This window comes from Cnephaeus nilssonii (genome assembly GCF_951640355.1).
Source record: "Cnephaeus nilssonii genome assembly, chromosome: 3".
NCBI classification, from domain to species: Eukaryota; Metazoa; Chordata; class Mammalia; order Chiroptera; family Vespertilionidae; genus Cnephaeus; species Cnephaeus nilssonii.
The window spans coordinates 24744641-24757365 of NC_137074.1; the positions used below are offsets into that span (position 1 = coordinate 24744641).

The 12725-nt window shown below is 40.6% G+C and overlaps 1 protein-coding gene across 5 annotated transcripts in view; it reads left to right on the forward strand.

The window, feature by feature from the left end:
• The first annotated feature begins 412 nt into the window (after positions 1 to 412).
• The window catches only part of OTOL1 (otolin 1), a 53345-nt gene continuing 41032 nt past the window's right edge, over positions 413 to 12725 (forward strand). For 3 of the 5 annotated variants that reach the window (XM_079766979.1, XM_079766982.1, XM_079766983.1), the window contains exons 1-2: positions 3033 to 6337; positions 8181 to 8308. The gene's annotated coding sequence lies outside the window, so the exon portion shown is untranslated. Of the gene's footprint in view, positions 538 to 3032; positions 6338 to 8180; positions 8309 to 12725 lie in introns of those variants that run through there. The other 2 variants (XM_079766980.1, XM_079766981.1) reach the window with 2 other exon arrangements.

Below are 12725 nucleotides of genomic sequence, written 5' to 3' on the forward strand. Positions count from 1 at the left end.
ATCCAGTGGCACTTGGCAGAGCCATGCCCTGGAAACATACCTTGCCAGAGGTAGGTGTGTTGTCAGTCTGACCTTTAGGTCAGGTGACAGGGGGTGGATTTCATTATCTAAATCCAGCCAGGCACCAGGAACAAACACAATTATCCGGGCCCACCCAGAAGTGATGATTACAAAGAAGCCACAAGAATGCACATATTTTCTTTATCTTAAACTTTCGTAAAACTTCCTGGTACCTTACTGTATAAAATAAATGTGCTGTATCAGCTCTGGGTCTCTGTCTCTCCATTAGAGAACAGCTGTCCCACCCGGTCCCAGCTTTCCCTACTGTCTTTGTGTCTGTCTCTTTCATTTTATCAATCCCCTGTCGCCCCTACTCAGGACTCCTGTCTGCTCTCTAGCTGTGCTGGTCATGGAAAAGGGAGAAATATTTATACCTGGCTCCTAGATCCAGGGACCTGAATACTGGGGAACTCTCAAAAGTCAGGCAAGGGGAACGCTCTGAGAGTGCATGCACAAGGAACTCAAGAAGGAAGTAAGGTAAGGAGCATAAGGTAAGAACTGGGTGTAAAACATGAGATATTCAGGGTCTCAGGAAAGAGACCTCTACTCTCAAATGCTTAAAACTATGCTCAAAACTCGAGGATGCTCTGTAAAGCGTAGTCAGATCCTTGATTTCTTAAGTTTTGTTAATGAAACTTGCCCTTGGTTTCCTGAAGAAGAAACCATCAACTTTCAAATGTGGGAAAAGGTTGGAAAGCAGTTGCATGACCGATACACAGCAGGAAGTCCAGAGAAGATTCCTATTCCTACATTCACACTATGGTCTTTAATTCGTGATTGCCTTGATCCAGCGCAGGAGAGTTTAAGAATGTCTAAGCAGGGTGTGGCCACGGCTTTACAGCCTACAGTGGAGGGGTAAGAATCTCTAAAAATACCACTTCCCTGTCAGGGCCAGCCTTACAGGTGAACCGGGCTGAGGTAGGGAGGTGGGAATTAAGAAAAAAAGAAAGACAGGAAAGCGGGATCGGGAGGGCTACAAGCCATCAACAGACTGCAGCAGCTTTATTAACTGCGCAATGCCTTTTATACACAAACACTGACTGGGAGGTCAGTGCAAAAGGAACGTACTCTCTGTTCCTCTTAATCTCTAAGGGAGATAAAGCAGGAAGCCAACTTCTTGGTACAGCAAACCTCAGTAAATAGTTACAGACTTCTGGTAAGCCATGAAAGGTCGCTCTCATTCTGCTGACAATTGGAAATCGCCATCCAAACAAGTCAGGGAACACTGTGTGGGTAGGGGACTGAATCTTATCAGTCACCTTCGGGTGCAAGGACTCTGTCAGCTTACACCCGGTCTCCAACACTTCCCCTCTCTGCGCCACCTCCGCCTCCTCCTGTCGCTCCTGTGACTGCAGTGAAGAGTCTACCTGATAATGATTTACCTCATAATTATGAGCAGGAGCTAGAGTTTGAGGCAGAGCAGGACAAGCGTCACTGTGAGCGGGATGATTCAGATGATAAGAAAGGTTTTGCTCGCAGCTGCCCAGCCTTTATGGCTGGATGCAGGCGCTTGGCCGAAAGCGAAAGCGACTTTATATTTCATTTTGCTGAAGGCTCAAACTACATGTAGTGGGCTGAACCAAGTAGAAAGGATTAAAGGAATTTCTCAGCAGCTGCCAATAATTCTTTATCTTAAAAGACCTTTTTCTTTCCCTCCCAGGCCACCAGAGACTCTTGGCTGGTGGGATTTCTATGTGTCTGTATTGTAACTTTACTTTGCTTTTCTCTGATTTGTTATTTTGATATGCTGTGTTAAAATTTTAAGATTCTAAGATTAATTTGAAAGTGTAAAATCTGTAAAAATTGCAACCCAGGGAAGTTTAAACAAAGGCCAGCTAATTCCAAGCATGCCTGTGATGCATAAACCCATGCAGGCCAGCCTTGGAGACACGAAGCATGGGAATAGACGGGTGGTAGGTGTGTCCTCCCAGCATTTTCTCTATAATTCAAAGTATATTGTGGAATTATTAAAATATAAAAATTTATTGGCCAAATTAAGAATAATTAATTCTGTGGTCAAGACTAAATCTTTAATATTAAAACCAGTTTAAGTTTTAATAATCTTTAAATTGGATATATTTGACAGCTTTTCCGAATGTAATATTTCAAGAATTTAACTAAGGGACAGCTTTGTGATATCTCAAAGGCCCTGAGGTAACACAAAGATGTACTCTCTCCCAAAAAGAAATATTTTTAAACTAAATTAGGCCAATACAATATACTTGAAATTACATAAGGAAATAAGCTATGCAGTCTGGGTTGGACAACAAAGATTAATGCTTCCATGAGAAAGGGTGGTTCTTGCCTGGGGGCATATGACCCCCAGCCAGATGAGTGTGTCCTTTCCTCAAACAGAAAGGGCAATCATGGTAATTGGTCAAGAAAATACTTTAGGTAATAATTGGCTTTATAATCTCAAAGTTGTTAAGATATAATAAATAGATATAACTGAAGTGAAAAATTTAGATAATACTTCAGTAAAATTCTAAAAAAGAAAAGGGTAGACAGGAATTCGACCCTTCCTGCCTTCCCCTCTCTATAGAGCCTGGAGGAGAATCTAAGGAAGCAGCCCAGATGAGAATTTACAATCTCAGCCTCCCCCTCAGGCTCCAACCAGCCCTTTGGCCACTGTGCCACCAGAAACCAGCTTTTTAAGGCTGTGAAAGAAGTTGGAGCCACAGCAGTAACCTTAGCATGTTCTCTCTAAGGAAAATCTGGCAGTTTTAAATCCAAATGGCCACAAGGCCTGGGAGCGGGCTACAAGGTCTGCTCCCCTTTTCCAAAGTCTTTATTAGCTTACAGACTTTGAAGCGTTGCTAGGTTAAATAATAAACATCTAAATATTTTAAAATAACATAAAATACTAAAACATTAATTGCTAGATAAGTTTTAATTCACCTGCTCTTAGCCTTTATTACAGAAGGTCTCTTGTACTTTGTTAAAGGCATATTTTCTTGAAAGTAAAAGTACATTTAAAGTGTGTTCATAAATGTCAATCTAAGAAATATTGGCTATTTATTTTTTAATTATCATTGAAAAATTAAGGTTTCTAGGAACGCTAATACATTTTAAAGAAAAAAGAAAGAAAAGGTCTGTGCACGTTGTTGATGGTAGGACAGAAAGAAAGAATATTAGAGTAGAAATACTTATGAAGGACTGAGGCATGGTTATGCATTTTTGAAGGACATTGAAGGAAGGCTTGAAGGCTAATTTGGAAGTGTGAAATTTGTGAAGGTTGTGTATGTGATAAGAAGGAAAAGAGAAATGTTAAAAGGAAATTGATTAAATGATACAGGCCCGTAAGCCAGGACAAGCAGAACTGGGAAACAGATATTTAAACAGCAGTTTGCAACCATCTAAAAAGCCCTGTCTTCCCTAAACAAGGACACTTAAAAGTCAGTGATTTATATTTTGCCTCCCTAAACAGAGGTTAAATAGCTTATGTCAAAGTACTCAAGGAGACTGATAGCAGAAATCCAATTAGTGTCATTTGCTGTCCACACCCAAGGACAAATGAAGTTAGGAAATAAGCCTTATTTTGGTTATTTTTTTTTTCTAGTAAAATAATTATGTTATATTAATCAGGTATTTAAAAAATATATTAATCATAGGAACTAAAGTTTACTAGCCTATGTTCCTGTCTAAAACACTTTAATATATAATCCTTTGGTAAAATCAAGCTTGAAAATCCTTCAAGGGTTTGAATTTTAAGAAACTTTTCTTGATCTAGAATTGACTTTAAATCATCCCAATAGACTCTAAAAGGCCTCAAATGTTTCTTTTCTCTCTCATGAAGGAAAGCGCAAAGCATGTAAATAACCACTGCCTAGTGGCTTTTCCAGTCACGGGATGGCCCCTAGAGATAAAAATAGATAATGGACCTGCCTATACTAGCTCCTCCTTTCATCAGTTTTGCAAGCAATACCAAATAGTACATAAAACAGGAATTCCATATAACCCCCAAGGACAGGCAATTGTAGAAAGAGCTAATTGAACCTTAAAGACTCAATTGTAAAAACAGAAAGGGGGAGAGGGGTATTATCCTACTCCACAGAATCAGTTAAATCATGCTCTTTACACTTTAAAATTTTTTGAATTGTGACAATGAGGGTCACACAGCAGCTGAGAGGCATCAAGCTCCTGGCACCATAGCATCTGCCGGTATGGCATGATGGAAGGATTTACAAACAGGACAGTGGAGAGAACCAGATCCAGTAATGATGTGGGGAAGAGGCCACGTTTGTATCTTTCCAGAAGGTGCTTCTAACCCCATCTGGGTGCCAGGGTGAGCGGTGCGTCACAATCATGGACCTGGGAGAACAGCTCATCCCGCCATTCAAAAAGCTAAAGCTAAAGATCACACCTCCCGTGATGATGCCAGCTCATCCACCAACCCCAAAGAAGGAGAAAAGCAGAAGACAGGTGACCAAGGCCATCTGAGAAGCTGGTGTCCCCACATGGGATCAACTGAAGAAGCTGACCATTGATGCTCGACAAGTGGTTAAAGAACAGGGGGTTCAGGTAACCCCCTCCACCCTTTTTGTTGCTATGCTAGCACTTGTCAGCTGCCAGGTAAGTATGGCTGCAGCAGAGACTTACTGGACATATGTTCCAGACCCCACTGTGGTCAATCCAGCCACCTGGATCAGGGAATCAGTGCCAGTGTTTACTAACAACACCAATATAGTTGGGGGTAGCTCCGACAAGCACATAACTCCTTCTTCCCATGGTAATTATACTTATAATGGCTTTAGTGGGGAGCTCCCTATTTGTTTATCTAAAAGGGGACTTCAGGATGTTTGCATCTTGGCCAAGAAAATAAGACGTCCTATGGGGGCGCAAGCATTGCTAATGTCGCAGGCCCCTGGGATTTGGGAAAATATCTTCAGACAGTTACTAAACTGGGGTTTCCTAAGGCCACCCAATGGCTGTCTGATAAGCATCTCCCACCCCTCTACTGTCCAAATACCACCACTACTGAGCTGGGAGCATTTCCTCAATGGCAAGATTGTGCCAACCCTGTACCAGTGAGACATAATATTTCTGGCTCTGACTTGTATGTATTGGATTGGTCTCACAGGCTTGATACTAACCATCCCCATCACAAGCCTATGTCGCCAGGAGGGTTTGTGGGTAACGCCCTGACCAGAGAAACAGGAGGTTTACAAAAAGATCTTTGGTGTTTAGCCGCTGGCCTTGACTTTCTTAATTTTACTGGCTCTTTCTTAGCTAATATTAAAGGAGCATGTTCATCAAGCCCTTGCTATGGCTTATGAGCCTGTGTCCAGCCTCCATATGTATTGGTGACTGGAAATGTGAACATCACCAGATTGGACACCCATTATGCTGTCCAATACCATCACTGTAACCTTACCAGCTGTGTTTCCAGGCATAATCCTGAATGAAGATATATTAATTTTAAAGCAGCCTTCTTTTATTATGCTTCCTACTAACATAACAGGAAAATGGTATTATGATATGGGCCTCCAGGCATTGCAGGAATTACATAATCAGCTGTCCCAGGAAAAGCGTGCTTTGGGACTTATTATTTTTGGTATTGTTACCCTAGTTATTGTTATTGCACCTACTGTAACACTTCTCTTGCATTGAAGCATCCAGAATGTGAAATTTGTTAATGAATTGGCTCAGAACACCTCAACTACATTTCATGATCAAAAGATATAGACAAAAGGCTAGAAACAAAGTTAAATGCTTTGGAAGCTGTAGTAATAGGACTAGGCAATCAATTAGAAAGTGTCAAGATTAGAAAGCAGTTGCAATGCCATGCTGCTTTTACATATATTTGTGTGACTTCAGCCCACTCTGACAGTTCTCGATGGGATTGGAGTAAAATTAAAATGCACCTACAGGGAATATGACATCATAATAATATCAGTATAGACCTAGTATGGCTACACAAACATATGCAAGCCATTCAGAATAGTCATGATGAAATTATATCTCCAGAGAAACTGGCAAAAGAATTGCTGGATGATTTAAAATGATTTAATCTGTGGAAAATGTTAAAACACATCACCTGGTACCTAATAGGATTCCTTTGTGTACCACTAATTTTATCCTGCTTTCTTTTAGTCAGCAGCAAGCTCCTGTGATCTCAAGTCCGAAGGCTCCAATTAGATGTCCATAAGCTACATTTAAAATATAAAGAAGGGGGAGATGTAGAGAGCTCCTGGGAAAGGCCCCTGAGCTGATTGTCGTCTGAATCAAATGGTGCCTGGCAGAGCCATGCCCTGGAAACATACCTTGCCAGAGGCAGGTGTGTTGTCAGTCTGACCTTTAGCTTAGGCGCCAGGGGGTGGATTTCATTATTTAAATCCAGCCAGGCACCAGGAACAAACACAATTATCCGGGCCCACCCAGAAGTGAAGATTACAAAGAAGCCACAAGAATGCACATATTTTCTTTATCTTAAACCTTAGTAAAACTTCCTGGTACCTTACTGTATAAAATAAATGTGCTGTATCAGCTCTGGGTCTCTGTCTCTCCATCAGAGGACAGCTGTCCCACCTGGTCCCTGCTTTCCCTACTGTCTTTGTGTCTGTCTCTTTCATTTTCTCAACCCCCCTTGCCCCTCAGGACTCCTGTCTGCTCTCTAGCCATGCTGGTAGCGGAAAAGAGAGAAATATTTATACCTCACTACAGCTGCCAAAGGCACTGAAATTGTACCCATTTGCTACTGTTCCTGCCTCTCAAATGGACAATGCCAGGCTGCTGCACTGAACTGGTCAAATCTTCCAGGAGTCCATGCCCTAACTGTCGGGGGGCGGGGGGGGGGGGGGGGGGGGCTGGGAACAAACACCCGAAATTTGTGACTTCCATAGTGAATAGTAAGCATGAGCAATCCCTGGGGTTAATATGGGGGTACTATGCCAAGAAGTCAAAAGAAAAAGTAAATTACAATTATATATAATATTGAGAGAAATTATTTTTTTTTTTTATAAAAAGTGTTTCTTTTTCTATGTTGCCTATGTGAAACTGATAAACATTCAAAGCAATAACATAAATTGTGTATAAAAGTGGGCATGGGAATTTTTAAATACATTTTTGGGGAGAAGATTCAGAGGTTTCATGAACTTTTCAAAAAGCCAGTGTCTTCTCATACTTTCCCCAAAGCCAAATTTTCTTTCTCATCTCCATCATCTAAAGAGTTTGAACACATCACACTCAAAGTGTTTTTTAACATATGAAAACACACTTAAACTCTCTCATAATATAATACAAATTTAAGTTGTGGTAAGATACCATTTATTACCAATCAAATTGGCAAAACCTAAAAGTTTGACAACACAGTATTAGTGAAGCTCTTGGGAAACCTGCTCTTTCTTACATTGCTAATGGGAATGCAACAGTGTCTGACTCCTGGGAGGAAAGTTTGGCAGAATTACACATGCATAATTCTTCTAGGAATCAGTGTCAAAGATACATTGGCAAATGTACAAAATGACATATGCACAGAGCTACTCATTGTGGCATTACTTGTAATGCTGAATGTAGTAGGCAGAATTCTAAGACAGAACCAAGATTCTCAACCTCCCTCTCCTCCATTCATGTCTTGTGTAACCCCCTCTTTGAATACAAACAGAATCTGTGAATATGATCAGATATTACTCTTAGGATTAGGCTACATTATATAGCAAATTCAGATGTAATTCAGGTTCCTAATTACTTGACTTTGAGTTAATTAAACATTATGCTGAGTGGGCCTGTAATAAATGTATTTTTATTGATTTCGGAGAGGAAGGGGGAAGGAGAGAGAGATAGAAACATCAATGATTAGAGAGAGTCACTGATTGGCTGCTTCCTGAATGCCCCCTACTGGAGATTGAGCCCAAAACTTGGGTATCAAACCGTGAGCTTCTGGTTCATAGGTCAATGTCAACCACTGAGCCCCACTGGTCGGGCTTATGTGACTCCTTTAAAAAGAGATTTTCTTGATTGCTTTGGAGATGTGAGATGGCTACCCTATGTGAGAGGACCCCTGGAGGAGGTCTCATGATAAAGGCCTGAGGGAAGCTCTTAGCTTCTGAGGCTCAGCTGACAGAGCAAGAAAATGGGCACCTTGATTTCAACCACAAGTAACTGAATTCTTTATCAACCAGTGAACTTGGAAGAGGACTCTGAGCTTCACCTGAGATCACAGCCTTGGCCCACACTTTGATTTCAGCCTGATGGGATGCAGAGGAGAAGACTCAGATAACCTGTGTCCAGACTGCTGACCTAGGAAACTGTGAGATAATTCATTTTTGTTGCTTTAAGTTTCTAAGTTTGTGGTAATTTGTTATGCAGCAATAGAAAACACTACCCAAATGTCCATCAATGGGAGACCGGTTGAATAGACCATTGTATAGCCACACAATGGAGTATTATGTAGTTGTAAAAAGGGATACAGAAGATCTAGGTGAGGAATGGTGTTTCCATTTGCTACCTTTTGCTCTAACCGACTGAGTTACCTGGCCAGAGCTAAAGCACAGTCTTTTGATTGTTGCTTCCTAGTGGGTTTATCTAATAACAGATTTCTATATGTGCCCTTGGCAACCAATCTATTCCAAGTAGGATAAATACAAAGAGGGCCATATCCAGACACTTTCATTAAAGACATTGAAAGACGACAAAATCTTGAAAGGGGTGAGAGGAAGGTGACTCTTCTCATGCAATGGAACTCTAATAAGATCAGTAGATGACTGCTCATCAGAAATCAAGCAGGCCATAAGGTAGTGGGATGACATTCAAATAACTGAAAGAAAACATTTTCTAACTAAGGATCTTATATGCTTCAAGAAGGTGAAATAAAGACATTCCATATAAACACACACACACACACACACACACACACACACACACACACACACACACACAAAAGAAACCTGAGACAATTAGTTGCTAGGAGATCTACCTTCTCTGAAATACTAAAGGATTTTTTTCAGGCTGAAAGCGAGTGACCCCAGACCTTAATTCAATTGCACAACAAAAAGCAAAAAATAGTGGTGAAGGTAATTATATGACTATAAAAGATAGTGTAAATGCTTATTTCTTCTTTTAACTATAATTTAAAAAGCCACTGTATAAAACTATTAATTTTTGGTCCTATAACACATAGAAACACAATATATTTGACAGAAACAGCACAAAGGAGGTGGATGGGAGCAAAGCTATATTGATGTAGGAAAATGACATGAGAGGGTAACTTGAATCTTGGGGAACAAAGGAAGAGAACCAGAAGTGGGAAATAAAGGTTAATTTAACACACTCTAGATATATACTTGCTCTCCTTTATTCTCTCAACTTCTTTAAAAGACAAAATTATTTAATAATTAGAACAATGTATTGCTGGGTTTGTAACATATATAGATAAAATCTGTATAAAACTATAGGACAAAAAGGGGTAAGAGGTACTAGAGACATGCCCAAGATAATTGAAAACATATGTCCACACAAACACTTGTACACAGAAGAACATAGCAACATGATTTCATGGTATCCAAAAAATTGAATCAACTCACATGTACATCAACTGGTGAATGGACAAAGAAAATGTGGTTGAGCCATACCGTGGATTATTCAGCCATAAAAAGGAATGAAGTGCAGTAGGTCCTCGGGTTACGTCGGAGATCCTTTCCTACGGCGGGACGTAACGTGATTTTCCCAGTAAGTCGGAGCCCACCTACATAAGCACCTATGTCACTCACATGGAGCACATACACAGCAGTAATAAAGTGAAACAATAAAAAAATTTGAAAGAAAGATAGCAATTCCTGATCCTTACTTGTGGTAAATAAATAATAAAAAACATAAAGCACATATGTACATACATTGAAATGACGGAAGTTTTTTTTTAATATAAATAAATGGGAGATGGTGACATAACCACCAAGTGATGTATGTCGAGTCCAGCGTAACCCGAAGACTGTCTGTACTGATAGTGCTCCAATAGGCATGAACCTTGAAAGCATGCGAAGTGGAAGAAGGAAGACAGAAAAGGCTGAATATTGTACAATTCTGTTGATATAAAATGTCTTTTACTAGTACAGGTAAATCTATAGGGAGAGAAAGTAGGTTAGTAGCTGCCTGGGGCTAGGGGTGGGATGGGCTGGGAGAAATGGGAGTTACTCCTGATGGGTATATGGACTTTCTTTCTAGGGCAATGAAAATGTTCCAAATTCATTGTGGTGATGGTTGCACAGTTCTGTGAATATAAAAAACAACAACTGAATTGTATACTATTTATGGGTGAATGTATAGTATGTGAATTATCTATACTTCTATACTAATAAAAGGGTAATATGCTAATTAGACCAGACGTCCTTCCTGACAAAGCTGGGGATGTGGCTGGCCTGCAACTGCCCGTGGCCCCTTGCCCCAGGCAAGCCCCGCCCCCAGTGGGGACCCCTACCCTGATCGGGGGGGAGGGGGTCCCCTTCAGGGCAGGCCAGCCAGTCCTCACCCATGCACCAGGCCTCTATCCTATATAATAAAAGGGCAATATGCAAATTGACCCTAACGGCAGAATGACCAGAATGACTGCTGGACCAGTCACTATGAGGCGCACTGACCACCTCTTGGTCCCTTTCCCTGGCCATCAGGCACTGATCACCCGATGGCAAACAGGGAACCGGGGGTGGGTGGCGGTGGGGGTGGGGGTGGGGGTGGGCGGGGCTGGCTGCGGGCAGCTGGGGAAGATGGCCCTGATTGTAGGCCAGGCCCAGGGACCGTACCTGTGCATGAGTTTCATGTGCCGGGCCTCTAGTATTCTAATAAAGCTGTTAAAAATAAGTCTAGTGAAATCATGTCAACAGGGCATAAGCACCAACAGGAAAGGAGCTCCTAGTGCATAGGACCATTTGAGTATCGAAAAGACTGGGATGAATTCAAGTACAGCACGTACTAGTATATAAAACCAGTGAGTTTGTAATCACAACAGAAAAAGTATCTCACCATTCACCACTGGAGGTTGCCAGAGCACCAATCATTTCTCTGAAAACCTGGAAAAGGAAAAGAACTGAACTCATCCTGCCTTGCCTGTATGGATTGTATATTTATGTCATCGAATAGTTGGTGAGGGAAAATTCTTTATAGAAGTACAGCTCATAGATGCAGAAAGGATGGTAGAACTAGAAAATCGCTGATTTACAACTTCGAATGAAAGAATACTTCCCGGCAACAATTGTGTATAAATGATAAAAGATGTGGCAAAGATCGAGAAGGTATTTTATAACGGAGGGATCAGACTGACACAACCTGAATCATCTGATTTCATCTTTTTTATTCTTTTTTAAAATAACAACTTTATTGATTTACATAACAGCTTTATTTTTTTATTCACATACAATAAAAATCACTGTGTAAAGTGTGAAATTCAGTCGTTTTGAGTAGAGTCACAGAGGTGCAGCCATCACCACTATCAAATTCTAGAACATTTTTAAAATCACTTCTATAAGAAACCTCATACTTATTAGCAGTAATTCCCCATTTTCTCTTCCCACCAGCCTTTGGCAATTACTAATATACTTTCTCTCTATATATTTGCTTATTCTGGACATTTCATTTAGCAGAATTACATTATAAGCATTATTTCACTTACCATTATGTTTTTATGGTCACCTATAGTGTAGCATATGTCAGTACTTTGTTCCTTTTAATGGTTGGATACTATTTGATTGTATGAAGGCACCATATTTTGTTCATCCGTTCATTAGTTGATGGACATTGGGTTGTTTCTATTTTGGCTATAGTGAATAACATTGCTAAAAGCATTTGTGTACATGTCTTTGTGTGGACACATGACCTCAGGGTCATATAAGAACTTATGTTTAACTTTCTGATGTAATTCCGTCTTATTACTAATCATGTGTTTATGTGCCTCATGCAATGCAAAAAAAAAAAAAAAAAGAAATTACATAGCACACTCGTAAGTATCCTAGTCTAAACAACTGAGTCTGAATATAATCAAACATACAGTTCAGGAATCTGTAAACTTACTTCTGAAAAGAACTAGAAAATCAATATTTTAGGCTTTGTGGATGATGCAATCTGTGTGACAGCTTCTCAACTTTGCTGTTGTAGAACAAGATATAGACAATCCTTTATAATAAAGAGCTAATATGATAATTAGACTGAACAGCAGAATGACCATCCAGATGACCTTCTGGATGACCGTCTGGATGAAGTCGGGGCTGCGAGGGCCAGCGAGGCTGTGATGGCCGGCCAAGGTAGCCAGGGCTGTGAGGGCCGAGCCTCTTGCATGAATTTTGTGCATTGGGCTTCTAGTGTATAAATAAGTGGCATGGCTTTGTCCCAGAAACACTTGATTTACCGAGCAGGCAGCAGGTTACATTTGGCCCACAAGCCATAGTGTGCCAATCCTTGTTTGAGATTTTACAGGAATCCTGATGGATAGAGAAGTGTGTTAAATCAGCCAAAAATGAAAGTGAGACAAATGTCTTTTTTTGTTTGTTTCTCAAAAAACACACACAGAACAAACCACACCCCAAAACATTAATGACACAGAAAAGGCTCACATTCTACTTTTCCCGCAAATACTGCATGCTTCTTAAGCAAGCTAAAGGAAGCCTAGGTGAATTGGAGGAGGTGAGCACACTGGCTTACAATGTATTTCCAGTGACTTTACTGTGGTTCCCCTTCTCTTA